The sequence below is a fragment of the Mesoplodon bidens genome, assembly GCF_964165515.1.
Source record: "Mesoplodon bidens genome assembly, chromosome: 17".
Classification (NCBI taxonomy): domain Eukaryota; kingdom Metazoa; phylum Chordata; class Mammalia; order Artiodactyla; family Ziphiidae; genus Mesoplodon; species Mesoplodon bidens.
Window position 1 is genome coordinate 67,362,301 of NC_138174.1, and position 27,936 is coordinate 67,390,236.

General features: G+C 38.2%; 1 protein-coding gene across 2 annotated transcripts in view; it reads left to right on the forward strand.

Annotated features, from left to right (window-relative positions):
• PCCA (propionyl-CoA carboxylase subunit alpha) overlaps window positions 1-27,936 on the forward strand; it is a 359,511-nt gene that overhangs the window by 54,161 nt on the left and 277,414 nt on the right. Inside the window, exon 1 of one of the 2 annotated variants that reach the window (XM_081214649.1) lies at window positions 27,748-27,872. The exons of the other annotated variant lie outside the window; for it this stretch is intronic. The gene's annotated coding sequence lies outside the window, so the exon portion shown is untranslated. Of the gene's footprint in view, window positions 1-27,747; window positions 27,873-27,936 lie in introns of those variants that run through there. 2 annotated transcript variants of the gene reach the window in all.

A 27,936-nucleotide genomic window follows, 5' to 3' on the forward strand; every position in this document is an offset into this window, starting at 1 on the left:
TTATGCTTACTGTTGGCAGGATTTGTTTTTCTCCATCTGACTCTTTATATTGAAAACATGTCTCCTGTAGCCAGCATGTAGTTGGGTCATGCTTTTTTTTTTTTTAACATCTTGGAGTATAATTGCTTTACAGTGGTGTGTTAGTTTCTGCTTTATATCAAAGTGAATCAGCTATACATATACATATATCCCCATATCTCCTCCCTCTTGCGTCTCCCTCCCACCCTCCCTATCCCACCCCTCTGGGTGGTCACAAAGCACCAGCTGATCTCCCTGTGCTATGCGGCTGCTTCCCACTAGGTATCTGTTTTACATTTGGTAGTGTATATGTGTCCATGCCACTCTCTCACTTCATCCCAGCTTACCCTTGCCCCTCCCCGTGTCCTCAAGTCCATTCTCTATGTCTGCGTCTTTATTCCTGTCCTGCCCTTAGGTTCTTCAGAACCATTTTTTTTTAGATTCCATATATATGTGTTAGCATACGGTATTTGTTTTTCTCTTTCTGACTTCACTCTGTATGACAGACTCTAGGTCCATCCACCTCACTACAAATAACTCAATTTCATTTCTTTTTATGGCTGAGTAATATTCCATTGTATATATGTGCCACATCTTCTTTATCCATTCATCTGTCGATGGACACTTAGGTTGCTTCCATGTCCTGGCTATTGTAAATAGAGCTGCAGTGAACATTGTGGTACATGACTCTTTTTGAATTATGGTTTTCTCAGGGTATATGCCCAGTAGTAGGATTGCTGGATCATATGGTAGTTCTATTTTTAGTTTTTTAAGGAACCTCCATACTCTTCTCCATAGTGGCTGTATCTATTTACATTCCCACCAACAGTGCAAGAGGGTTCCCTTTTCTCCGCACCCTCTCCAGCATTTATTGTTTCTAGATTTTTTGATGATGGCCATTCTGACTGGTGTGAGATGATATCTCATTGTAGTTTTGATTTGCATTTCTCTAATGATTAGTGATGTTGAGCATCCTTTCATGTGTTTGTTGGCAATCTGTATGTCTTCTTTGGAGAAACGTCTATTTAGGTCTTCTGTCCATTTTTGGAGGGCCATGCTTTTTTAATCATTCTGATAATCTGTATTTTTTAATTGTGGTGTTTGGTCTTTGAAGCTTTTTGGGTTGCCTTAATTTATTTTCTTTAATAATAGCTTTTTCTGAGATACCGTTTACATCATAACACTCACCCTTTTATAATGTAAAAGTCTGATTTTTTTTTGTTTATTCACCAAGTTATGTAACTATCACCACTGTGCAATTTCAGTAGAATCTATTACCATTTAATAAATTACTGATGTGACTGGACTTATGTCTACCCTTTTTTTAAAATTTGTTTTCAGGTTGTCTCCTCTTTTTTCCTTCTGCTTCCTTTCCTATCTTCTTTGGATTATTTTAATTGTTGGAATTCCATTTAAATTTATCTACTGGATCTATCTTTTACATTTTTTATTGGTTTTCCTAGGGGTTACAATATACATCCTTAACTTTGTATGGTCTACTTGAACTTAGTATTTTACCATTTTGTGTGCAATGTAGAAATTTTGCAGTCACGTAGCCCACTTTCCCTCTCTCTCCATCTCCATCCTCTATGTTAAGAGTTGTCATATGTATTTCATCTGCATATATTATAAATTCCATGGAAAATCATAATTTTTCCTTTAAACATGTTTGAAATGAGTTAAGATATTTCCTTCATTAATGACCCAAATATCATTCAGTTGAAATTAATATTGATTTTTATTTTGGTCCATTTTTAGGTTATGTAGAAGAATTTTTTTTAAAGTTTATTTTTATGTTTAAATGTGGTAAATCATACATAACATAAAATTTACCCTTTTATCCATTTTTTGTTTTTTTTTTGTGGTACTCGGGCTTCTCACTCTTGTGGCCTCTCCCGTTGCGGAGCACAGGCTCCGGACGTGCAGGCTCAGTGGCCATGGCTCACGGGCCCAGATGCTCCGCGGCATGTGGGATCTTCCCGGACCACGGTACGAACCTGCGTCCCCTGTATCGCCGGGCGGACTCTCAACCACTGCGCCACCAGGGAATCCCCCTTTTATCCATTTTTAAGTGTACAGTTTAGTGGCATTAAGTACATTTATTGATACATTGTATAACTGTCACTAGTATTCATCTCCAGAATTCTTTCATCATCCAGAACTGAAACTCTGTACCCATTAAATAGTAACATTCTGTTTCCCCTACCCCCACCTCCTGGTAATGTCTGTTATACTTTGTCTCTGAATTTAACTACTCTGGGTAACTCATAAGTGGAATCATACAATATTTGTCCTTTTGTGACTGGCTTATTTCACTTAGCATAATGTCCTCAAACTCCATCCATGTTGTAGCATGTGTCAGAATTTCCTTCCTTTTTAAGGCTGAATAATAGTCTGCTGTATGGATATACGACATCTTGTTTATCTGTTGATTGTCACCCAACTTGTACACGAGTAGAAGGTGGAAATTATACTTTCAAATTCTTCTGTATCTCTGAGCAGCCTTTCAGTACATGCTAGTTAACTCTTCATTAGATGAGAGAAGTTGCTGAATTAAAATTTGGAATTCTGGAAATAAATGTAGGTGGGGCACTTTGAGTAGCCTCTCTGTGTTTTAATGTTGTAATGCTATTTTTAACTTATAGTAACTTTGTAATCTCTTAAAATTTATTTTTATCCATTTATGCTTCGAATTTAGTAGGAAAGGAGGTTGTTTTAATAAAGGCAATAGATTGAGGATTTTATTGGATTAAATGAAGTGATATTAATTATCACGGTTACATATACTTAATGATTCTTACTGCCCCAGATACATTCTAAAATTATGCTTTTAAGTGCACGCTATCTAAAATGGGCAAAGAGGCAGAAATAATGAGATCATTTCTGGGGCTTTGTTTTTGGACTGGACCTTATTTAAAGATATTGTTACAAAGATTCTGAGGTACCATATTGAATACAATGTGTGATATGCTAATTTTCATTAGCAGAGAGTATTCCTTTCTTGTGTACGTGTGTATTTCCCAAAGTACTTAGGGCGTATTTGCTGATGTGTGCATTTTCTTAGCTTTTTATTCAGTCTTTCATGTAGTAGTTGGTTGTGGAATACAGTTGTTAAGAGAAATAACATATCATTAGATAGAAATTATGTTACATTTCTTAACCGTTATACTTTATTTATAAAGAAATGTTTTGATAATAAATGATAGATGCTGCTGTTGATTAGAACGCCACAGTTTATATAAAATATATTGAGTGTATAGACAGAATCAGTTATATATTTATATGTTATATATAAAATGTCAGTATATTTCACTAGGGTATCACGTATTAGCTCAGTGTTTGATATTATTAATTGTACAATGGCATGATATTTAGAAGGCTAACTTGGTTACAATATTGCTGAAATACAAATTTAATATCAGTTTTAAAATAATTGAATCTGGGTGATGAATAACTGGGAAGTTATTATACCATCTGTCTACTTTTGCTTATGTTTGAAGCTTTTCATGAAAAGAAATCCATGAAAGGAAATACATTAAGCTCAGAAGAAATAGTTGTTTTTTTTTTTTTTTTTTTTTGCGGTACGCGGGCCTCTCACTGTTGTGGCCTCTCCCATTGCGGAGCACAGGCTCCGGACGCGCAGGCTCAGCGGCCATGGCTCACGGGCCCAGCCGCTCCGCGGCATGTGGGATCTTCCCAGACCGGGGCACGAACCCATGTCCGCTGTATCGGCAGGCGGACTCTCAACCACTGCGCCACCAGGGAAGCCCTTGTTTTTTTTTTTTAAATCTTATATTGTTCCGAGAGGCTGGAATATCATACAGTATATAATGGGTTCAGTGTTAACTTGATTGTCTTGGAGAACATATTAAACGCGGGAGACATTAAAGCTTCTTCACATCCAGTATGAGGGGATTTCAGCCTTTGTCTTTGGAATGTTCCTTTGTTACCAAAATGTCTGCTTTTAGTCATCTTCATTAATTATACTTGATATTTTCATGAGCAGAAGAAATAGAACAATGTTTTGTCTTTATCCTTTAAGATTAATAGAGTAGACACCAAATTAAAGTCAAAGTATGGTATCTAAAAACATTAAGTTTTTCAAGCTCCTTTTGGTTTATCTCATGTTGGTGTAAGCATGGCCATCACAAAGAGTCATGAGAAGTATCCTCATGTGTATAAACTGGTTATTAGACTAGAGGGTAGATAACTAAGCAACTCCCTCCTGTGTAATATCGGATACAAAAAAGAAAAATCCACTTGTTAAAAGGGCTTAACCTAGAGCAATAAAAAGTAACTTTTAGGGGCTTCCCTGGTGGCACAGTGGTTGAGAGTCCGCCTGCCAATGCAGGGGATGCGGGTTCATGCCCCGGTCCGGGAAGATCCCACATGCCGTGGAGCGGCTGGGCCCGTGAGCCATGGCTGCTGAGCCTGCACATCCGGAGCCTGTGCTCCGCAACGGGAGAGGCCACAACAGTGAGAGGCCCGTGTACCGCAAAAAAAATAAATAAATAAAAAGTAACTTTTATTATTCTAGGTATCACATTAAAGTATTTATGCTTTATGTCTTATGATGATAGGCTACTTCTGCGAAGACTATTACATAGAACTGCTTTTCTCAAAGAGCTCTTACCATGCTCTATTCTTATGATGTGTGTTTGGATTAAAGAAGACAAAGAAAATTATCTCCAAGACGGATTAGCTGCTCAAAGAGATAATCACATTTTGATTCATTATGTTTTGTTTACAATAGAAGAAAAATTTGAGAAGTCCTTACTTTGTCATGTTACTTCATTAGACCGTTAATTCCCTGCCCTCACAGAATATCTGTTAACACTTGGCACAGTTTGGAAAAATGATGTAGTACAGTAGGATGAGCCACTTCAACTGATGGCATATGTGATTTCTAATTGCGAGGAACCAAACAGGTGAACTCAAGTGAGCTTACCTAGCAAGGTTAAGAATCTATGTGGATTATTTTTGGATGGATTACAAAAATGGAAGAGAGACCATTCCATTTACAGAGGAGGTTTACCTCATACTTTCTGGCATGAGTGCCAAGGTACCAATCACTGTTCTAGATACTACATATATCCAGGGTGAACATGAAAAAAATCTGAGTTTTCATGGGGTTATTTTCTAGTACAGGGAGGCATATAATAAATGAATCAGACTCAGATCATGATGAGTGCTATAAAGAAAACACAAGTGGATGATGCAGTAGAGTATTGGCATGTGGGGATCCCTGAGACTCTTTCACAGACTCTGCCAAGTAAAAACTGTTTTCAAAATAGTTTCCCCCTCATTCTCTCACGATTGTGCAGTAGAGTTTTTCAGCGGCTACATGATGTATGTTATCACAACAGATTGAATGCAGAACCAGATAGGAGAATCCAGCTGTGTTCTATTAAGCCGGATGGTAGAGATTTGCAAAAAATATAAAACATTTCCACTCTTACTCATTTATTTGTTAATTCTAATTGTTAAATTTAAATGGGTTTATTCTTTTAAAAATAATAAATATTTAAACATTTTCTTCATTTTAATATGGTAAATACTGATAGATATAACACACATAAGCAAAAGCTTTCTGAGATCATCAGTTTTTTTAAAAACTGTGAAGAGATTCTGGTCCCAAAAAGTTTGAGAAACACTGTGCCAGAAGGTGAACGGGTGGCCTCTTTAGATAAAGTGGTACCAAAAAAACCTCTCTGAGAAGGTGACCTGTACACTGGGACTTCACAGGAGAAGAGCATTCTAGGCAGAAAGAGCAAGACTTCTCTGACTGCCCTTCCCAACCCACTGCCACATCCTTTTCTGGCTTTATAATCAGTTAGATGTCAGTCAAGGACCTTTACTTAACTCATTTCTGAATTCCTGTTATCTACCATTTTACCAATCGTTAATAATTCTTCAGTTTTTGTTTTTTGTTTTTTTTCAATTAACCACTTTATTTTATTTTTATTTTTGGCTGCATTGTGTCTTCATTGCTCCATGCAGGCTTTCTCTAGTTGCGGTGAGCGGGGGCTACTCCTCGTTGCAGTGCGCGGTCTTCTCATTGCGGTGGCTTCTCTTGTTGTGGAGCATGGGCTCTAGGCGCACGGGCTTCAGTAGTTGCAGCACGTGGGCCCTAGAGCACGCGGGCTTCAGTAGTTGTGGCGCATGGGGGCAGTAGTTGTGGCACATGGGCTGTAGTGTACGCCATCTTCAGTAGTTGTGTGTGCGGGCTCAGTAGTTGTGGCTCGTGGGCTCTAAAGCACAGGCTCAGTAGTTGTGGTGCACGGGCTTAGTTGCTGTGCGGTATGTGGGATCTTCCCGGACCAGGGATCAAACCCATGTCCCCTGAATGGGCAGGCGGATTCTTAACCACTGTGCCACCAGGGAAGTCCCAGTTCTTCAGTTTTAATGGAATCGCTTACATACATTTCCAAACAAATGAGACAGACTTTTAGAAATAGGCTTAACCTCTTTGCTGTTCACACCAAGCTAATTTGAAATATATTTTTATTGCTTAAAAAAATTAACAAGTATTTGTTAGGATATATTATTTCCTGTTAATTCCTTTTGCATGAAAGAAAATCATATATTTTTGTATATGTAAAAATGTATGACTTTGAGTATAATGTGGCTCTGTCTTGATTGATTGATTGTCTGTGCTGTGTGGCATGCGGGATCTTGGTTCCCCAACCAGGGATCAAACCCACATCTCCTACAGTGGAGGCGTGAAGTTTTAACCACTGGACCGCCAGGGAAGTCTGATGTCTTCCGTATATATATAATGGTAAATTTGTTTGGCCGTCTTTATGCTTTGGAGTTTTAATTTGTGCCTGTACTTATTAGTATAGTGTATAAAGACTCTCTGTGATTTTTATCATCATTCCTGCTGTTATCATTCTTTATCACACCATTTAAAAGCAAAAGGAATTTTAAAAGTTAATAGTAGAGAAAGACAAACAGGAAATGTGAGTTTAGATAAGAGTACAAGCAGCAAGGTTGATTGTGACCATGATATAAATTGATGAGATTTCTACCTTCAGCAAATTAACTTTTTTGAGTATTTACTGTGTGCCAGACACTGTTCCAAGCACTGTACATGTACTAACTCATTTGCTTTTCATAATAGCCCTACAAGTGGATAGTACTGTCTTTATAGGTAAAAGAAGCAAAAGGAAGTTGGGTTTAAGCAAGTTGCTCACACAGCTCTTAGTGCCTGGGCAAGGATTTGAACCCAAGCATCACCTGTACTCCTATTTTCTGGGCTGTACTACCTCTGAAGAAGAGATTGTACAACTCATTGTAGAGCAAAACAAAATAAAACCTTAAGTTTTCAACTCTTTTTTTTTTTTTTTCCTCACCCATCATTATTTTTTCCTGGCAGACTATAACTATATAATTTTATAATTATAATTTGTTAGACCTCTTGATAAAGGGACTGTATAAAGAGTTGTCTGCAGGGCCTCCCTGGTGGCGCAGTGGTTGAGAGTCCGCCTGCCGATGCAGGGGATACGGGTTCGTGCCCCGGTCTGGGAGGATCCCATATGCCGCGGAGCGGCTGGGCCCGTGAGCCATGGCCGCTGGGCCTGCGCGTCCGGGGCCTGTGCTCCGCAACGGGAGAGGCCACAACAGTGAGAGGCCCGCATACCGCAAAAAGAAAAAAAAAAAAAAAAAAAAAAAAGAGTTGTCTGCAAAAGTTAAGCCTTTCCCCCTAAAAGCTGGAAGTGAGGAAAAGAAGCAGTTGAAATAAGAAGAAAAGCACATAGGGAAAAAAAAAAAAGAGAACAGTGGAAAGCAGCGGTGGTAGTTTGAAGTGGAGTCTGAGGTGTGCCTGTCCTGGGTGAGTCAGCATGTGGCAGCTGCTTCAGCCACCAGGGACACACGTGTTGGAGGCCTCCCTTTTCTGAGGCCTTGACCAGTACAGTTCTAGTGAGTGGCGTGTATGGGTCTTCGTAGCAATAACAGAAGTTGGTAGAGGTTAAAAACAGCAGTGGGGATGAGGAACTACAGATACTAAAAGATATCAAATAAGGAATAAGAAGAGATAGATGATAAAATAATCCTTCTGAGGTGTCAAAAAGTAACCAGTAATGCCGAAGTATGTCTCCTGTACAAGGTAGACACATACTTATATCCTCTGAGGAAGTCACCTGGACAAGTGTACCTTTTCTTCAAGGAAAAAGAAAGTCAAAGCTCCTGGATTCCTGATGGATATGCAAGTATGCTTCTGAATAAGAGAGAAGACTTTGTTAAATGGATTTCTGATAGGGGAGGGATGAGGTCTTGGGTTCCTAGTGAACTAATGAATCTCTTGTTTAGGGGACTGTCAAATAGTATAAAAAGTGGTTTCACATGTGATCCCCCCACCTGTGTATATTCTGCAGTATCATTATCTCTAAATTTTAGATGAAGAAACTGAATCAGAAATAAAATGATTTTCCTAATCACATACTAGTAGGTTATCAGTTCTTTTGATTAAAGCCTGTTGTGTTTTCAAGCCCTGAGGGTTCTAAAAAGCTGGAGTTTAACTGCACAGCATTATATAGAAAACTTAAGTTTAGCCAGAAACCACAAAGAGAAAATAACCAGATTTTTAACATTGGTGTACACTATTTGTTGTTATTAATTTTTTAGGGCATTTAAGAATCTGCTATGCTTTTTAGGTCATCAAAGAAAGATAAAATTATATTCAAACATGTTAATACTACGAGTGCTGACTTGTATTATAGTATTCTTTGGAAAAATATTTGTCACACAATAACTTAATAGTAAATTAACTAATGATACCTTTATTCATTCGTTCTATTGCTACATTTACTTTGAAATTTTGATTAAAAATTTATTTTAACTGTGAAAATTATATTTTAAAAGGTAATAATAGCTACTAGATGTCTGTTCACATTTTACTTCAGAACTTTCCATTTTAAATGGCAGATTAGATTATGATGAATAATAGTCTTTGCCTCTCTATATATGAGCCCCTGCTCACATATAAACCAAATATTTTGCTTATTTTGAGATCTAAATCATTAGTTTATCGTTTATAATTTTTTTCTTGACAAGCTTTATATAATTTTAGTCTTGCCAAGTTTCTGGTGAGTTTTAGATCACTAAGTCTAGAATTTGTTGACTGCATTAATGAATAAAGCAATAGATTAATACCTTGTTGATTTTTTTTAAACCACCAGAGATCTTATTTTCTTCACTCTTAAGAAACTGTTTGAAATAATGATTCACAAATCTTAACCGCAGTGGACCACATTTACGATAATGTTTTGCACAACATTTTTAGTCGATGAAGTGTAAAAATTTCATGTTTGTCTTAGCTTTTTGGTCTCTGAGGTATTAAAAGTGGTGACAGGGCTGCTCTGTTACTGTTTTGCAGCTAGCTCTTTTAATTGATGTTGAATTGTGGCTTTCCATGCACACAGGGTTCAGTAAAAAGGTTGCAGTCATCTAGTGAGCATTTTTCCTTTAATGTGCTCATTAGTGATGGCAAGTCCAGGTTTCAGCACATGTCAGTAATTTACATTTCATTGCTGAGTGGCTGCCCTTGTTCAAGAGTTGTTTCTAAGCCTGATGAATATATATTGGGAATAAACAGAGTAGAAGAATGGAAAGCCAAATACCCTGCCAGGCCTTTCAGGTGGTTCTGAAGCTTCCAGTGGATCTCTGATTAGCAATGCATGAAGCAGGATGGAAATGCAAAGATTAGGTCTACAAAAGTTGTCACAGGTAGGCCACTCCCTTAAATCCCCTTTTTGTGACCACCTTTCCATTTCATCTTCCTCAAATTCTTCTTTCATGACAGACTTTCTGTTAAAGTGCAAATACTCCGTTAGACCTAGGAGGTGAATAGAGGATCAACCTGGTTCCTTTACCCCTTCTGACTGCTAAGCCAAGTCTGATTGTTATGTAAAGAGTAGACGCAAGCAAAGCCTTGCTAGGCCTTTACAGCTCCTAGGGACCCTGTTATTATGACTGGGATCTCTGTGGTGATTCCTTCTGGGATTCATTTTCCCTCTTTGCCTGAATGGTAGCAGCTTGTTCTGGCTTTTGAAAGCTCGCTTAGATCGTTCAGGGGTGATCTGTGGAGGCCGTGGTCAGTGTTGCTGGACATTGGGCCGGGGCTCTTATTATAGTGTCTTTGAAATTGGGATGTTTGGGAAAATCTGAAAGTGTTCTTCTTGTAGAAAAACCTATTGTATTATAATGAAGCATTTTTAGACCTCAGGATTTTATTCTGTTACTTTATGCATAGAAACAGTAGCATTAGGAAACACTAGCCTAGCTATCTTTTTTAGAAGGTTAATAATTGGTTGTAATTGTTGTAGTTGTTTATACATTTTAAGTTTATTTACATATATATGGAAATTTGGGTTTATTGAAGGAAAGTAGATATTAATGTTGTCAGATGGGTGTTAGTATGGTCATCTGTCTGTCTACTTATTTATTTTTGTGGTGTTTTTCAAAACATTGAATTTAAGAAGTTTTGTTCAGAATTCAGTAGAAGCAAAAGTGAGTGAACTTATGACTGACAATACAGTATTGAAAGACATTGAAAAATATCAATACTCAAATCAGATTGTTATTATGTTATGGTAAGTTCATTTGGATATGATTTAGCCCTTGGATCTTTTTTTTTTTTTTTTTTTTTTTTTTTTGCGGTACGCGGGCCTCTCACTGCTGTGGCCTCTCCCATTGCGGAGCACAGGCTCCAAATGCACAGGGTCAGCGGCCATGGCTCACGGGCCAAGCCGCTCCGCGGCATGTGGGATCTTCCCGGACTGGGGCATGAACCCGCGTCCCCTGCGTCGGCAGGTGGACTCTCAACCACTGCGCCACCAGGGAAGCCCAGCCCTTGGATCGTTTAAACATGAATGTATGTTAAGCACAGTTTATTAAATCTTTATATTAGTTTTTTGTTTTTTGTGTTTTTTTTAAGCTAGATTTTAATAGAGGAGCAACGTGGAGCAATGTGGTTTTTGCAAAATTTATTATGTTTATGAAGATAAAGCTGGGAATCTTGAGGATATTAGCTTGGTAATGTTCTGATCAGTATTTGTAGCCTTTGCAAAAATGTAACAATAAATTTACCTTCTAGATGTCTACTTGAAACTATTCCTTTTGGATGTTTGCCAGATAAAAAAGCCCCATGGGATTAAGTTCTGGAAAATCACTTGCAAATTTGTGGGGGGATATCAGTGACTTTAAATATTTAACTGTCCAAACTGTCATCTACAGGCATTCTGTCTCTGCACTGGGTAAAAAAATTAGAACTTTGTCAGCCAGTTAGAATTAAAGGTGACATCTGCTTTTAATTGGTGTTTTATTTTCTTCCAAGTCAGTAAAAATTCAGTAAGACATGAATTATCAAATTTTGCAATGCTAAGCAACTTGTCAAGTGACAGTAAGCACTACCTTGAGCTTACAGATGGGAAGTGTTAAAATGTTGATTAATCGTCTTGAGTTCTGATTCTGGTTTTAGAAGGCAAAAGCCTCTATAACCATTGCCAGCTTTCCTGTGTCAGATAGTATTCACTTGTTAATTTCGTAGGCTTTTTTTCAGTTACTGGCAAATTGCCTCTTGTATAATTAGCATTTAACTAGTTTTAGTGATGCTTGGGCTAGTAGACTTGGGGTCGGATAAGGCATTATAGAATTCTTCTGTTTCTCAAGTCTGTTATTTATTTAGTAAATTGCTTTGTTAAATTCTTTATAGTAAAACAATTGAAAAAACTCTAAAAATGAGCTTTAAGATGGTATTCTCTTATACATACTCTTGACAAAGGTAGCCTTGCATGGACCCCCCCTGTTGAAAAAGAAAATTGATTATTTCTGTTTTTACCATTTCTCACACATTTTAAGGCACAAAACTTAAGGGTAGAGAAATCAGTTCCTTCAAGAAGAGCATGTAAAAATAACTCAAGACTTCAAACATTCTCAGACCTGAAAGAAACCAAAGAACATACTCCCATCATACTGACTACATTTAAATTTTCTAGTTTCTGAAAACTTCAGCATGGTACTAAGTAGTCTCTTTATAGAAAGCATCTTTAAAAATTCAACTACGAAGACGATTTTTTTTTTTTGCCTAATCATTAATATGAAAGTAGATTTTTTCCTTTTCCTATTTGAATAGATCTGTATATTGGAGGTAGAATTCTGTTTTGAAAGTGGTTAGGACTTGTAGCAACATTTCTGAGATTAGTTCCTTAATATTACTAGACTTCAGTTTAATTCAGGTTTCTTTTTTATTGTCCACTTAAGAATACTTACCTGATAAATGTTTTATGTAGTAACGTATTTTTGCTACCAGAAAATCATTGCATTGTTTAATTTGATTCAGAAAAATCTGTCCTGTTCAATTACTTGGATGTCGTATAGATTTTATTTCAACTTAAAAACTAGAAAAGATGCTTGATAAGTAGCGTTTTTAAGCCCAAGGGCCAAGTTTAACAGTTCTTATACATTTTTAGAAAATAGATGAAAAATGGAAAATTTAGATCTTCTTGGTAAACTATACAAAACACTTTTATAGTCATTTCGATGCCTGATAACTTCAGGGTTCATTGCCCCTTTACATTTTTCAAATTATTTGCTTCTCAGTACATAAGGCTTTAATTTACCTCCTACCGACAAACCCCAAATGGGTTTTTTAAGAATTTTGAAAGTGGATTGCTATAGTTGGGTTACAGCACTGGCTTTGATTGCTGACACAGGATTTCTTAAGACTCCCCAAATTTAGAAGGATGGATGGGAGGTTCAGGCAGTGTCTTCTGGGCAAATGCTAAGGTGTTTTTCTTTTCAGATACAGAATTACTGTTTTTCTATGATATCTTTCTTTCTTTGAATCCTGTTTTAATGCCTGTTTCTTTTAAAAAATAATTTAGACACAACATTTAACCGTATTTTTTTCACTGTTAACTTAAATTTTGGTTTGTATGATCTTTTTTTATCTTGAATTTTAATAATTTAATAATTTTAATAGTAAAGAGAAATATTTGTACCTTGATGTATCATAAAGCAATTATTGCTTCTGTAAATAACTTTGATATTATTAGTAAATGCGATTTATATACTGATGAATAATATTACTTCAGGTGTGCATTCTCTGGAGGTGCTCAAAGTGACTTCTGTGTCATCCTTTCGTGCTTGCGCTCTCGTTAAGGAATGAGGGAAATAGTTGATACGTCTATTTTATTGGAAAGAAGACTAAAGCCTATGGCTAGTATTTGAATTGGGGTAATAATTAATTTTTTGCCCCTAAATACTCTCATGATCTTTTAGGAAACTGAGATCATGGTAGGCTTGACTTGTTAATCATTTCTGTGTTTTCAGCTCAGTTTGGTCACTAATACTTGACTTGTTCCTTACATTCTTGCTTCTCTTCGCCTCATTGCTTGTAGTTGCTGTTTAAATTACCAAGCTTTCTTTATCACGTGAGCCTGTCACTCTGTTGACAACTGATTGGATCCGGGATTAGTGTCTGACCCAGAGGCGGTCATCTGTAGAAGGGCCATGGCCCAGGATGTGCGGGTGCGGATGGGGGTGTGTGTGGCGGGGTTGTGGGTGGTGCTCGGGTGCGGGGAGGGTGTGACATTTGCACTGAAGTAACTGAAGGATGAGAAGGAGCAGCGGCCAGCACGTGAGGATCTGTGGTAAACCCTCCCCAGGCCGAGGGAATGAGCACATGTGAATGTTCTGAGGCAGGAAGATTAGCTTGTCGATAGAGAGAAGGAAGCTGGCGTGGCAGGAGAATGATGAATGAGGAGGTGTGTGGTACAGGATGCGGTTGGAAAGATAGGCTCAGGGCACATCAACTAGGGCCATTGTAAGAAGCTGGGATTTTACTTTCAGCAGCCTTGGGGAGCCACTGGGGGGAATTTTAAGCATGTGGTGGGTGACGTAATGTGATGTATTTCTATATTAACTATAACAAGAATGCATACCAGACTGAAGAATTAAGTAATTAAAAGCCACTATGATAACAGGAGTAGAAAAATGCAAGCTACACATGATAAGAAACAATGCCTTAGAAGACGTTAAAAGTCTCATGCTGGCCTTCCTATAGAAGGCTTCACCCCTTAGTTTTGTACTACGGTTGTCAGGACACGAAGCTATCTTCTGATTTGTACGTTGCAAATCATCTACTTTTCAGTAAACCCTGCCCTTACTTAGAGATTAATCTGATACCAAGAATCATTCCTCTTCTCACAATGGTTTAGTTCCCTAAGTCTCGATTATTCAGTCTTGAAAAACACTCTAGTAAGACTGTACGTGGTAACATTTCACCCTTCAGGTCTGGAGAACAGTTAGGGGGAAGGTGTGGATACAAAGGGAACAATATATGGTACCACAGTTCAAGGGGGCCACTTGAAATTCTGTCTCCTTGGATATCTTTCTGCCAAGTGTTAATTACTGGTAAGCTTCTTTAACTTTTTGTCTGGCTAGCAGGTGATGGTTATACCAAGCAAATAGGCTTCAGTGAATGTTTGTATCTGGTAGGCATGCACGTGTGCACACGTAGACTCACGTTCCAGTGGCCAGTTTGCCTCTCTAACATTCTTTCCACCACTGGTGATTTGTTTAAGCCAGTTATAATCATGTTACCTCTTCTGACAATTATTATTCAAGGATGACTCAGTGAAGGCTTAAGCCAGTTTGGACCACTGAAACAGAATGTGAGGCTTTTTTGGGGATTCCTGGGAGAGAAACTTTCTCATTCATTAGAGAGGCTTTGGTGCTCAAGCTCCACATCGGCCCCCCACGCCCACCCTTTTGTGAGTGAGAGGGGTTGGTGCTGCTGGCAGCCATTTTGTGACTGTGAGGACAGCTAGCCAAGGGCAGAGCTGATTTGCAGAGTGGGACAGGTCTGAGAGAACGGCAGAGAAACCCAGAACTGGGAGATGTTTCAGTGCTTTCAGAAGAATTTCTGTGGGTGTTGGAGGGGGTGTGTGCTGGGGGCGGGGAGAGTTGGGATGTTTAGTGGGTTGACAGTCTTTTGTTCTTTATCAGACATTTATTGAAAAGTTTTCTTATCCCACTGTGCTAGAGACTGAGAAACTTAGTTAAAAAATAAAGTAGGGCACAAAACTTGCTTTTCCAAGAAACTTATTTATGGGTATTAGATTTTGATTCCTTCTGTGATTGTCCCTTGTATTGGTCTTGGGGACTGAAAGAACACTCAGGTGTTACTATTCAGTTAAAACTTTTAGAACCAGAGCTTAAAGCCTTAACCCTTATGTTAGTAAGTAAGGAAAACAATGTCAAGGCTATGAGTTGCTTTAACGATGTTGCTGGGCAGCTAGAACTTTGTGCATATTATACATGGGTGTTTTGAGGAATCCAAGAGTGAAAAGATAGGGAGGCTTGAGGAAACTATTGGAAACAGAGACTAGCCAGCTGTCAGGTCCTCTTGCTCTGTGTTTCTGATTCATTCTTCGAAATCTTTCGGTCAGCCTGTCCACTTTCATCCTCTGCTTCTCTGCTCCAGTGGTCCCATGGTACATGCTGACTCCATAGCCCCTGAGCTTATGTGTTTTAGGTCTGGCCTCCTGAAAAGAGGAAAGCCTCTTTTTTCTCTTGGTCCCCATTCCTGGGAAAGGGACTGCGATAGATCGAGTTTGGGTTAGCTGCTTTTTGCTGCAGTCATCTGTATTCAGGGAGCCAGATCACATCCTGCAAAAGGGCTGCAGGGACTTCCCTGGGGTCCAGTGGTTAATTCCATGAGAGGGGACACGGGTTGGTCGGGGAACTAAGATCCCACATGCCGTGCGGTGCGGCCAAAACAAACAAGCAAACAAACAAAACCCCAAAAGGGCTGCAGTTGAGGGGTCTTTTGCTGTGGTTGGGAAAAGTGCAGCTCAGGGAGTTGCGGGCTGGCTAACTTTTCCGCAAAATGTCTATTATACCACATAATTATAGGGCAGTGTGGTCATCGCAGCCATCAAAGTATGTCTTGTGTAGGTGCTGCATGAAGGTAATGGTTAATTCTGGTAGTTTAGGGGTTGGGTATAGCTGGAGAGACAGTTGTCTAATTTCTAATAAGAGAGGTGTGGGTGTGTATGAAAGGATTAGTGAAGAGTGTTTTGTATTTGTATAGCTATTGGTTTCCTCCCTAGGAATTTACTCGTGTCATAAAAACTCTGTGCCCCTATAAAGCTGAGTTTCATAATTGTGGCATTATTGGAGTTATAAAGTACACAGAGAAGAAAATCATGGACTTTTGAGCCAAGAGGAAACTTAGAACTTATCTAATTTGATTGTTTGGCGTATATCTCTTGATGTGGCAGATACCAGTGAATACAAAGATGAAGCAGATTCACTACCCTGAAGAAGTTTATAGAGAGGAGATACAACAGGGAGGAGACCTAGGGAGGAGTTTAACTCATGAGAGTCAGAGGTGGCCTTGTGGGGAAGTCAGAGAATGAAGGGCTTACTTTTGATGGGGGAGGAGTGTCTAGAAAAGTCTCATGAAGAACGTGGCATTTGAAGTTGATCTTGAAAATAGGAGTGTGTTTACATAGAGAAGGTGATTGGGGAGAAGAATGGAGATTTAAAAAAAGGGGAAGACCTTCTCAGGAAGGGGATTAATTTTCTTGGCTCTACCTTCAAAATTAATTTAGAATCTGGTCACTTCTCTCACTACTGTCAGTGCTGCCATTTATTCCAGCTGCCAGCATCTCTCATCTGCATCATCAAGTTAGTTTCCTACTTGATCTCCAAGCTTCCATGTTTATGTCCCTCTAGAGTATTCTCAAAACCCAGTCGGAGTGATCCCTGGACAAGTAATATCCAAATATTTGATATTTCAAATATCAGCTTCTCTGCTAGAAACCAAGCAACAAAGTACATTTAATAGCTTCTCATTTCATTTAGAGTAAGAACCAGTGCTTTAAGCCCCCATCCCCCTTTCTGACCTAAGTATTTTGCTCTCTTGCTTACTGCATTTTACCTCTTCCTTGAGGTAAGGTATGCGTACAACCTCAGGGCCTTTTCACCTGCTAGTTTCTTTGCCTAGAACACAGCATCTCCAGACATGCCTTCCTTAGGCCATTCAAAGTCATTTTCTCAAAGATGCCTACCCTGACTATCCTAACTAAAATGCTAGTTATTATTCTCCTATCACCTCACATTCTCAGTTCCCATTTCCTAACTTATTTTTCTCTAAAGTATTTACTTCAGCCTGATACATACTTTATTTTGTCTGTCTTTCTCTCCCACTGGAATGTAACCTACACAGCCACAGGAGTCCCCCCCTCCTTGTGATCATACTGTTTCCTCAGTGCCTCGAACAGTATCTGGCTCGTATATATTTGCTTAATAAACAAATAAATGGGTAAGAGGTGGATTGTCTAGCTCTATTTTTGGGCCATTCATGGGATAGATTTGATACCCTAAATTCAAAGTAGGCAGATGTTTATAAATACAGAAATCACTTCTGTTATCTTTGCAAGATGGCTATTCAGCTGTTGCTCATGCGTATAATCACTAGAATTTTAAACCGTTTTATCATATAGCCCAGTGGTTGGCAAACTTTTTCTGTAAAGGGCCAGGTAATAAATATTTTAGACTTTGCAGGCCATACCGTCAGAACTATTCAACTCAGTTGTTAACTACATAACTCTGCAGTTGTAGCATGAAAACAGCCCTCAAGTATAGGTACGTGAACATAATGGGTATGGCTGTATTTCAATAAAACTTTATTTATGAACACTAAAACTAGAATTTTATGTGATTTTTAACATGTCATGAAATATATTTTTTTCAACTATTTACAAATGTTCCTTTTTATTGTACTTGGACGGAGATTGACTACTCTATAGTCAAAGTATGGTGTTTGAAACAGCTACACACCTGTATGAATATATTTAGTTTAATACACATTTCACTATCTTGTTCATAAGCACACATGTGGTTAGAGCCACTGGAAAGAGACTCTGTGTGACACTGTGAATAAAAAAGCACATGGCACAGTTATTTCTGCTAATACATGGGGGCAGGGTATAGTAACATGGAAAATTAAAGATAGATAGGGATGACATAAAAGTAATCTGAGAATGTGTCATATAGTTTAAATGTATAGGGCCTACTGATTATATTTACTTGATCTTAACCTAAAGGCCAAGAAGTGATTAGTAATTATATTCAATAACATTAGATTTACATTCCCTTTAGTGCATATCAGTTGAGAATGTGGGCAGTTAATTCATAAATGCTGTGGAGGAATTGCTTTCAGAATTAAAAAATTTTTGTGGATAAGTGAGAATCACACTGATAAAATATTTGTAAAATATAGTAACATACGTAAACATTAGTGTTGGATTAGATTTATAAACTTTCTGGTTTTCCCCCAAAATTTGAATTATGCTGTAGAAGAGGCAAGGGATTCACTCCCCCAACCCCCAATATAGTGGTGCAGGATTTGGCAACCTAACATGTAAAATTGAAACACACAGAGATTTAAAAATACCCCATTCTGGGCTTCCCTGGTGGCGCAGTGGTTGAGAGTCCGCCTGCCGATGCAGGGGACACGGGTTCGTGCCCTGGTCCGGGAAGATCCCACATGCCGCGGAGCGGCTGGGCCCGTCAGCCATGGCTGCTGAGCCGGCATGTCTGGAGCCTGTACTCCGCAACGGGAGAGGCCACAACAGTGAGAGGCCTGCGTACCGCTAAAAAAAAAAAAAAAAAAACCATTCTGTGGGTATATAATAAATTAATACCTGTTGATTGTTAATGTTTAAATTTATGGATTAGGTATTATCTTCTGTGATGAAAAATTAGACAAAGAGGGTAACCATGTAATAAAAAATAAGAATTATGTCTTTTCATGTTGAGAGTAACATGGGAAGAAGGAATTCTTGGAAATACAAGTCAAATCTGTGAAATAAATGGTAGGAGAGGTTTTTAGACAGGTACAGGGATTGTTGCTATTTTTAGTGTGTTCATTTTCATGAAGCTGACCACAAGGTGGGGATAATATATTGTATGTAGTCTCTGGATGACCTGTGACATCATCCCGAGTTGTTGAAAATAGAGTTAAATTATTTTAAATTACTTAGAAATTTGTCGATGAATGAGTTTAAAACAATTATTTTGCTTGTATCTTGACTGTTTAATAGTACCAACAAGGATTATAATTTTTTGTTTTCCAGTACTGTACAATTTTTATTTTAAACCCATAAATTATGCCTTTTTCAGCCTAAGATCATTTCTGTGCCTTCCTCTTATCCAAAAAACCCTGAAATCAGTTTCCATTGTTGTTAATTTGAAAATTCTTTACTAGACTGGACAACCATATGGGAAAAGTACTGAATCTCTTTAGGGCTTTATTATAGGTAACCTAAAGAAGATAGAAGACTTATTTCAAATTACTTTTATTTCTTGGTAGGTCTTAACTAGAGTCTAGCCTCCTCTTAGGATAGTTGGAAATGGCCTATGGCGGATTAATATTACAGCATCAGAGTGCTGTTTTCTGACTGGTATGGTGGGTGGGCCTTAGTGTTCTGTGAAAATGCCTCGGCACATCATCCCAGATCATGGAGTTCATCTTTGATGGCTCGTTTATGTGTTCTGCTGACTTCCAGTGTTCTCTTTATGCAATTTCTAGTGTGGATATTGAAGCCAAAAAATTCAAAAAGACTTTTGAAGTTTATTTGTTATTAAATAGCATTATTAAATCAGAGTTGAAGTCTTTGGTCAAGTAGAGTAACTGCTGTGTCAAAATTGAGCTTTTGAAACTGAAAAGCATTCTAAGGCACAGAGCATGAACAGTAGTACTCCAAAAACCCTTTTTGATTTGGAAGTGAAGTATTTAATGTAGTAATAACATGAGTAAAATATTTAAAATCTCTCAGAAGTATTTCACAGCTCATGACTGTAGTGATTTTACAGGTAAATGTGATATCATAAACTTTTTAAGGTTTCAAGTGCAGCAGGGTAGTTTATCCCAAGAAATTGTATTTGGTTTGGTGTCTGTTTTTTTACTGAAGACATTGCCAGGTCCATGTGAGAGTGTCTCCCATGGAAGTCTCCTCTGGTTGTCCTGCTGACAGGTCACTTATGTGCAAAGTGGAACTTATCCTTGTAACAGAACCTGCTTTTCGGTTTCCTGTTTGAATTGTTTTCTGGTCTGCAAATCTTATAGTCAACTTTGACCATTCCCCTCCCTTGCACTTCCTAATTCAGTCATTCTCCCTAAATCCATTGCCAGGTGTACTATTAATTAGTATTACTGCAGCTTTTCTCACTGCTTTTCTCTCTACTGAATTCCCACTGCTGTCATATTACTTCCTCACTCATGTCTTTCTCCTGGACCACTGATCACTTCCTCTCAATCTTTCCTCCTTGGAGCCTGGTCAGTCGTGGCGCCAGACTGATCTCCCTGAAGTACTTCAGAATCCTTCAGTGGCTTACTGTTGTCTGTAGAGCCTGTATTCCTCAAGCTGGCATGCACAATAGTTTCGTTTCTGCCTGCCTTCCAGCACTATCTGTGCTTGCCCTGCTGTAATTTCTGTTACCAGAGGCTGGCTGGCTGGCTGGCTGCTGTGATTGTGTGGGCATTTAAAATTTTGTCTGAGCGACATCTTTTCTCCTTTGAGAGCCATGGCTTGCTTGCTTGCCTCAACTTTAGCCGTGTGATGGAAGGATGAGCAAGTCTACACGCAAGCAGGGTTTTAGGGTGAGAGGAAGGAGCCGGTTGAGAGGAGGAGATGAAGGGTGTGGGGGAGAAGTAGGTTCAGCCTCTTCAGGAAGGGTTGCCTTCTCAGGAACAAGGCTCCTGGAATGCATTAAACACCTGCACGCGGGAAGGCGGGCGGGGAGTCCTCACCAGTCACAGCTACAGCCAGCTGTGCCTTCTGAATCCCTTCACAGCTAGACAGCAGCTCATTAGGGTCCCCTCTGTCCCAGGTGCTTTGCATATATTAATTCATTTAATCCTCACACATACAGAAACTGAGGCACAGAGTAGTTAAGAAACTTGTCCAAGGCCACCCAGGTAGTTTATGGTAGAACTGGAGTTTAGGCAGCCTCCTGCTCTTAACCATTACACTCTGCTGCTTCTAATTCCTGCCTTTTTAAAATACAAGAATATAATTTAAAACCCTGCTTGACAGTTGTTTTATATGATTCAAGAGCCATGGGAGGTGTGGAGTTTATAGGTGGTGTCAGTCATAACTTGAAAACTTCAAAAGGCTACGTAAGGTGGTGATAGCGTACATTTCAAGGGGTCGCACAGGCTGGTAAAATGTTTTAAGAAGATAATTTTACTGAAATTAATGTTTATGCTTATTGGTAGTTGATATAAAATAATGCTTCATCTATTATATATGATGTCCATTTTCGCCCTCATCAGTTACAAGGCTTGAATTGAAAGGAGAAGATTGCATTCTCAAGTCTTATTTATCTAGCAGGTTAGAAAGGCCCTGGTTGGACTTTCTGAGAAAGACAGACATATCAGGTGATTTGAGCATGTTAAAATTGTAGCAAAATTTAATGTGAACAGAAGGGAAAAATTCTCTGATGCAAAGGGGAGGGAATCTCTGTCTGGAAAGAATCCCCGTGTCTTCTATTGTTTATGCAGTTGATGATTGAAATATTGCCACTTCATATGTAGAGGTATCATTGCAATACACTTCTGTTGATTTGGCTGACAGTTTCCATCCATGTATGCTTTATTCTAATTACCATTAGTTTCCCAGAGTATCCTACTGTACTTCTCTGTCACAGCACCCATGCTTTCTTGCGATTTTAATTGCTTGTTGTGTCCTGTCTTCCCAGTTGGTTTGTCAACTAAAAGAGGGCAGTGGTACATCTTCGTCTTGTGCATCAATGTTTCCCTAGACTTAACACAGTGCCTGACACAGAGTGGGTGCTTAGCAGGTATTTGTAGAGTGAATGCATGGCTTTACCTGTCTACTGAAGAAGTATGCAGTTGAGGTCTGGTTGTTGTAAGGCTTAAGAGAAGGGGGGGTGACCCTTTAGGAGGAACACTGGTTGCGTGTAGCTTCATCATGATTCTCTGAAGATCCTAGAACCTTTTACAGACCAGTGGGAGGACTGTTTTCCTGAATATTTAAATGTTTGTTTTTCCATGCTGCCTTTTCAAACCCTAGTTGTCTTTTTTCCTTCAAATGCTACCCTTTTTGTGACGCCTTCCTGATTCCTCTGTTGGACTCTGTTCACAGTGCCTGATTTTTTTTTAACCTCTTTTAGTGCATTTACTACTCTCTACCATTTATTGTTTTTATTGTTTGGTATGTGTTGTTTGTTCTACTAGACTGTAAACCCTTTGCATTCAGAAACCAGGTCTGTCCAAACAAACATGCTTTGGAGAGTGAAAAGAGGCACTAGTCAGATGGGTGCTGAGGAAATAGGTGTGTCCTGGGACTGTGTCAGGCAGACTTATGTATGACACTTCCCAGTGGTCAGCACATGCCACCTGAACCTGGGACATGAGAAGGCAGCAGAGCTGCAGATAAAACCACTGGTTTGGATCTTATCTTTTATCTATCTATCTATCTATCTATCTATTTATTTATTTATTTTTATTTATTTATGGTTGTGTTGGGTCTTCGTTTCTGTGCGAGGACTTTCTCTAGTTGTGCAAGTGGGGACCACTCCTCATCGCGGTGCGCGGGCCTCTCACTATCGCGGCCTCTCTTGTTGCGGAGCACAGGCTCCAGACGCGCAGGCTCAGTAATTGTGGCTCACGGGGCCAGCTGCTCCATGGCATGTGGGATCTTCCCAGACCAGGGCTAGAACCCGTGTGCCCTGCATTGGCAGGCAGACTCTCAACCACTGCGCCACCAGGGAAGCCCCTGGATCTTATCTTATTTCTATCACTTTACCTGTTTAGGTGTGGTGGGCATTTGATTTCATCTCTCAGATCCTAATTTTACTGACATGTTAAGTAGAAATGACTATTTATGTCCTGCTAGATTCGTAGCCCCATTTTTTTTGGAGGAAAAATGATTAAAAAACACTAATTGGAAAAGATAATACACCCCAGTGTTCATAGCAGCATTATTTACGGTAGCCAAGATATGGAAGCAACCTAAGTGTCCATCAACAGATGAATGGATATGGAAGATGTGGTGTAGATACTCAATAGAATACCACTCAGCCATAAAAAAGAATGCAGTTTTTGTCATTTGCAGCAACATGGATGGACCTGGAGGATATGATGCTTAGTAAAGTAAGAGAAAGACAAATACTGTATATTATCACTTCTATGTGGAATCTCAAAAACTAGTGAATATAACAAAAAAGAAAGAGACTCAGATATAGAGAACAAACTAGTGATTACCAGTGGGGAGAGGAAACGGGAGAGGGGCAAAATAGGGGTACAAAACTACTATGTATAAAATAAGTAAGCGAGCTAAAAGGATATATTTTACAGCGTAGGAAATATAGCCAATATTTTATAGTAACTATAAATGGAGTATAATCTGTAAAAATTTTGAATCACTGTGTTGTACACCTAAAAGTAATACAATGTAAATCAACTACCTCAATTAAAAAAAATTAAAAAAAAACTTAAAAAACTGTGGAATGTTAGTTAAGATATTTTACTATGTAATTCTAGAATAAATTGAAGACTTTCTAACTTTGTAAACCAACTAGAACCCGATGACTGAAATGTTTATCTATGTACAAAATGGTTTTTAGGGTAAAGTGAGCCTTAATACAGTGCCTTTTAGATGGTGCTAAATAAGTAAGTAAAATACATATTGTTGTTCTTGTTAATATTAATGCATTCCTTGTTCTTTTACTCCCTTCAAACTTTATAAAAAAAAAGTTTCCTACCTAGAGATAAATTAATCTCTACTTGGGTCATTCCACTACATCTTATTGTCACTTTCACTTCATTGCATCCTTGTTAATAGCCAAAATAAAGGGTGAAAGTAGCAGGTTGGCCTGTTGGACTGAGTAGTGTGAGGAATTAGCTGCTCGAGGCAATTAACTGGAAATCATGATCTCTGCTTTTTTAGCATTCCATTCGTTATTTGAAATAAGCTTTATAATGTAGGCTGTACTAGAGCACAGCAATTAAATGTGCTAACAAAAAAGAATATCCCAACTGTAGGTAGAGCATGCTTTATTCAAACCACATGACTCTGATTTCCATCCAGCGGTGGTATCGAGAACTTGATGTGTTCCAGAAAGCAGTAAATTAAGCACAGAGTGTGGAAGGACTTCTACTTGTAGCAAGTTTTTAAAAAATTCATATTATCAAAGGAAATAGAAAGAGTACATAATTCAGATAATATCCCAGACCAATTTTAAACGTTTAAAAATTAAAGTTAGTATCCAGTGTTTGGACTAAACACAAGATCTCTAGCCTTTCACCTGTTTACCAGCTTACTACTAGCAGTAAATATTAATGGACTGTGAGGAATGAACAGGAAGGTGAGTCAGGAGGCATCTACGTTAACATTCCCTCATGCTAATTGAAGCATTATTAAATCGTTTTTAAGACTTAAACTGTAAAATTGCTCATCTAATTCCATAGTTGTTATAAGGTATATTCCAAAATTGAACTGGAGAAATTAGTTTTCAATCCGAAAGTACCAATTAATTTTAGTATTCATGAAACAATAAAAATAATTGGATCAGGGAGAAATGAAAACAACTCATTTTTAATATCCAAATTGTTGAGATATAAAATTAAAAGTATTTTATGGGAAGTACAAAAGAAGGAAATTACAACTTCATAACTAAATAATTCCTATGACCAGTTTATATAAGGAGAACCTTAGCAATACACAACCATATTTAAATATGAAGCTTCTTACCTTATCCTCTTAAAAAATACATCTAGAAGAAATACTTTAACATTTGTGCCTACATCTTTTAAAAAATTTTTGTTTTACAGTAACATTTATTAGAATTACTGGAACACAAACGCATTCCCACAGGGAGCCCCGTTCAATATGCATTAAACCTTATATAATTATTGTATTTGAAATAGAATTCCTTGTGGGTTTTAGATCATTGGGACCTCGAATCATGAATGTCCTACTTTGTTCAATCCAATTGAAATTATTAAAAGAGTTCAAGGTTTTACATAAATAATTTTATATAAACAAATAAAAATTTTTATATATTCAAGTTTTATTTTATTTTTTAAAAATCATTTCAACATAAAATCCTATTTCAAATATCAAGAAGATCAATCTATATGAAAATTCAACAAGAAGTTCACAGCTGTACTTGCATCTTTAATTAAAGCATTATTACTATTACAAAGCAAAAATAAGCTTAACTTCTTGAAAATGCCAGGTAGCTGAGTGATAAACTTAACAATTTCATCCAAGAAAATTTAGTGTCATTGACTTGATCATCAATATTTTGCTAATATATTTTTAAAAAATGTTCTAATATTAAAACTAGAATTTCTTTAAAGGAGGAAGGCTAAAATTTATCCAAAAGGCTGACTTTTTAGTTAACTCTAATTTTCTGTGTTATTGCTAAAGAAGTTATTGAATTCATTTTCTCTGGGTATCTTCTGTATTGCTTTTCTTTGATTCTTGCCAGTGCAACCAGTCTAAGATTTTACATGATAAAGGAAATCTGTGGAACTAATCCTAGAAACCTCTTTCTGTTTTCTCACAGAACACCTCCAGGCTCAGAAAAGACAGAATACTTCATTTGCATTCTTAAACATTAGGAACTTAGAATCTGAGTCTTTCAGCTGGAAATGTTATTGCATCTACATTTCCCGAAGAAAAAAAAAGGTTAACAGCCCACTCAGGTTTCTGTTAACTCATGTCTTTTTAGTGTCCTGATCTGCACAAAGAGTGTAGAATGTGGACGCTGAACGCCCAGCCTCTTTCTTCTTAGCAGTCAAGGAGACTCGGGAAATAGGTATCAGTGCTGATTACAGGGAAATAAAAAGAAATCAGATATGCACACAAAAATGGCAAACACTAACAGACTTCAATCTTAGTCTTTTAAAAGGGAAAGAACATTTACAAAATTAACATAGACTACAGTAACTAGAAGTTTTAAAAATAAACTATTTTCCACATGAAAAGCTTACCCCAAAAGTACAAAGATATTCAGAGATTCATAGTTTGTTTATTTAAATGGTTTCTATGAAATTAATAAGTACCAAAAACCTCTTCTTTGCCCTAAGTACCTTTGTCAGAAACCCAGAACATTTAATAAAAAAAATTTAACTTTTTGGACTTAATAATAGCTGAAAAATAGAAATGAAAACCATTCCGCTGTCAAATACTAGAAATGGAAGGTGTCCTACTGCTGTATTGTTCACTTCCTATGTGTGAAAAACAAGGTTTTGTATTTAACAATATTCCTTAACTAGAAAACCTGACTTCTGCCAATGGTTACAGTGTGGAAACTGTTTCTCTAACTAAATATTGTGCGTGGCTATCATCTGGAAGTAATAATATGACTTGAGTGCATTGTGCCAACTGGACACTTAATACAGAATATACATTAGACTGAATGAAATCCAGATACTAGTAATACTGACAGAGAAAGACACAGATTCCTTTGGTTAAACTAACTCACAACATGTACAGTGTGTCATAAGTTAAATGCAGTTTGTAAGCATGTCATTAGATTTCAATCGATCTTGCAATTAGCATCCCAAACAAATTGAAAAGCTGTGCTGGTTTATAAATTTATGTTTAGAATTTTAAAAAGTCTTTGTCTCCCTTCCACTACCCTTCTTCCACAGCAGTCAAGTTCTTCAAGGTTCTGTTCCCAGTGAGTTGCATAAATTGGGTTCTTAATTTGCAAGGAGCAGACTAGCACTTAAAGAAAATGACTCCTATATATGTAGGGGGTTGGAGGCTGATGGCACCTTCTGCCAGGGTTGTTCTGTACCTCCCTTTATGGATGTCCCACAGTTAGTGTTGAGGAAAATGAACGAGGTTTCACATTCTGGTCTTCTCTAATCATTCCCACTGCACAGCCTGGGACTTCCAGTAAGTGCTCGTCCGTACCTTGTACCCAATCTTGGGGTAAAGACCCAGCCAACTGGTATTTACTGATGACCATGGAAACTACACTAGGAATGTTTCTCCCATCTGTGTGTTCAAATGTTGTCCTTATCTTTTATTTCTAATCATTATTTTGAAAAGTACACTGAGTGCAGGTTAAAAGCTAACCACCAAAACAAGGTTCAACGCCGATGTCATAAGCCAAGAGGAGGAGCCTTCCCTCTTTTACACAGTAACTTGTTAGAGCCCGAGTGCCAGCTTGGCTGAAATTCCTTCTTGGGACTGAACTGAGTTTTTTGTTTTTAAGTTAAGAAAAAAAAGAAAAAAGGGCTGAGTAATATTGTATCAAATACCAGAAGTGGTCTCATTGGAAGCAAAAACTATTTACATTAAATAAGAAATCAGTTTGCAGGTTGCACCTGTCACATTTACAGTATAGTGTAATATACTGTGACCAAAAGTGTAATGACATACAGCTTCAGGTGCTCAGTCCACAGTGAGCGCAGTGTGCCACAGGTGAGTTAAGGGGAGGTAGTGAAAGGGAGAGGAGGAAAGCAGGAGGAAGATGAGTTCTCCCTGAGGAGTTCTGGTTTCATCACGGATTGGACAGCAATCTAGTCCTCCACTGCCACAGGTGGCCTGATGGACCAGCTTCTGTTGCTCAGAGAAGTCAGTCCAAGCTCATCTGTGATTTCAGCAGTGCTCATGGCAACAGGAAGATCTTTTTTCTTTGCAAACAGACACTAGTCAGACGGAATCCCAGATCAACCCTTCCGCCACCATCCTCATGAGCTCTTCTTGGACCACATACGAAGAGCAAAATATGAGTGTTTTGGAAGTAGTGATGCTGCAGAGGTTGGATGCTGTCCGGTTGAGCCAGCAAAGGTGATGTTTTGTACTTTATAGTTTTCACATTTAACCTATAGTGGCAGTCGTTGTTACCACTTCA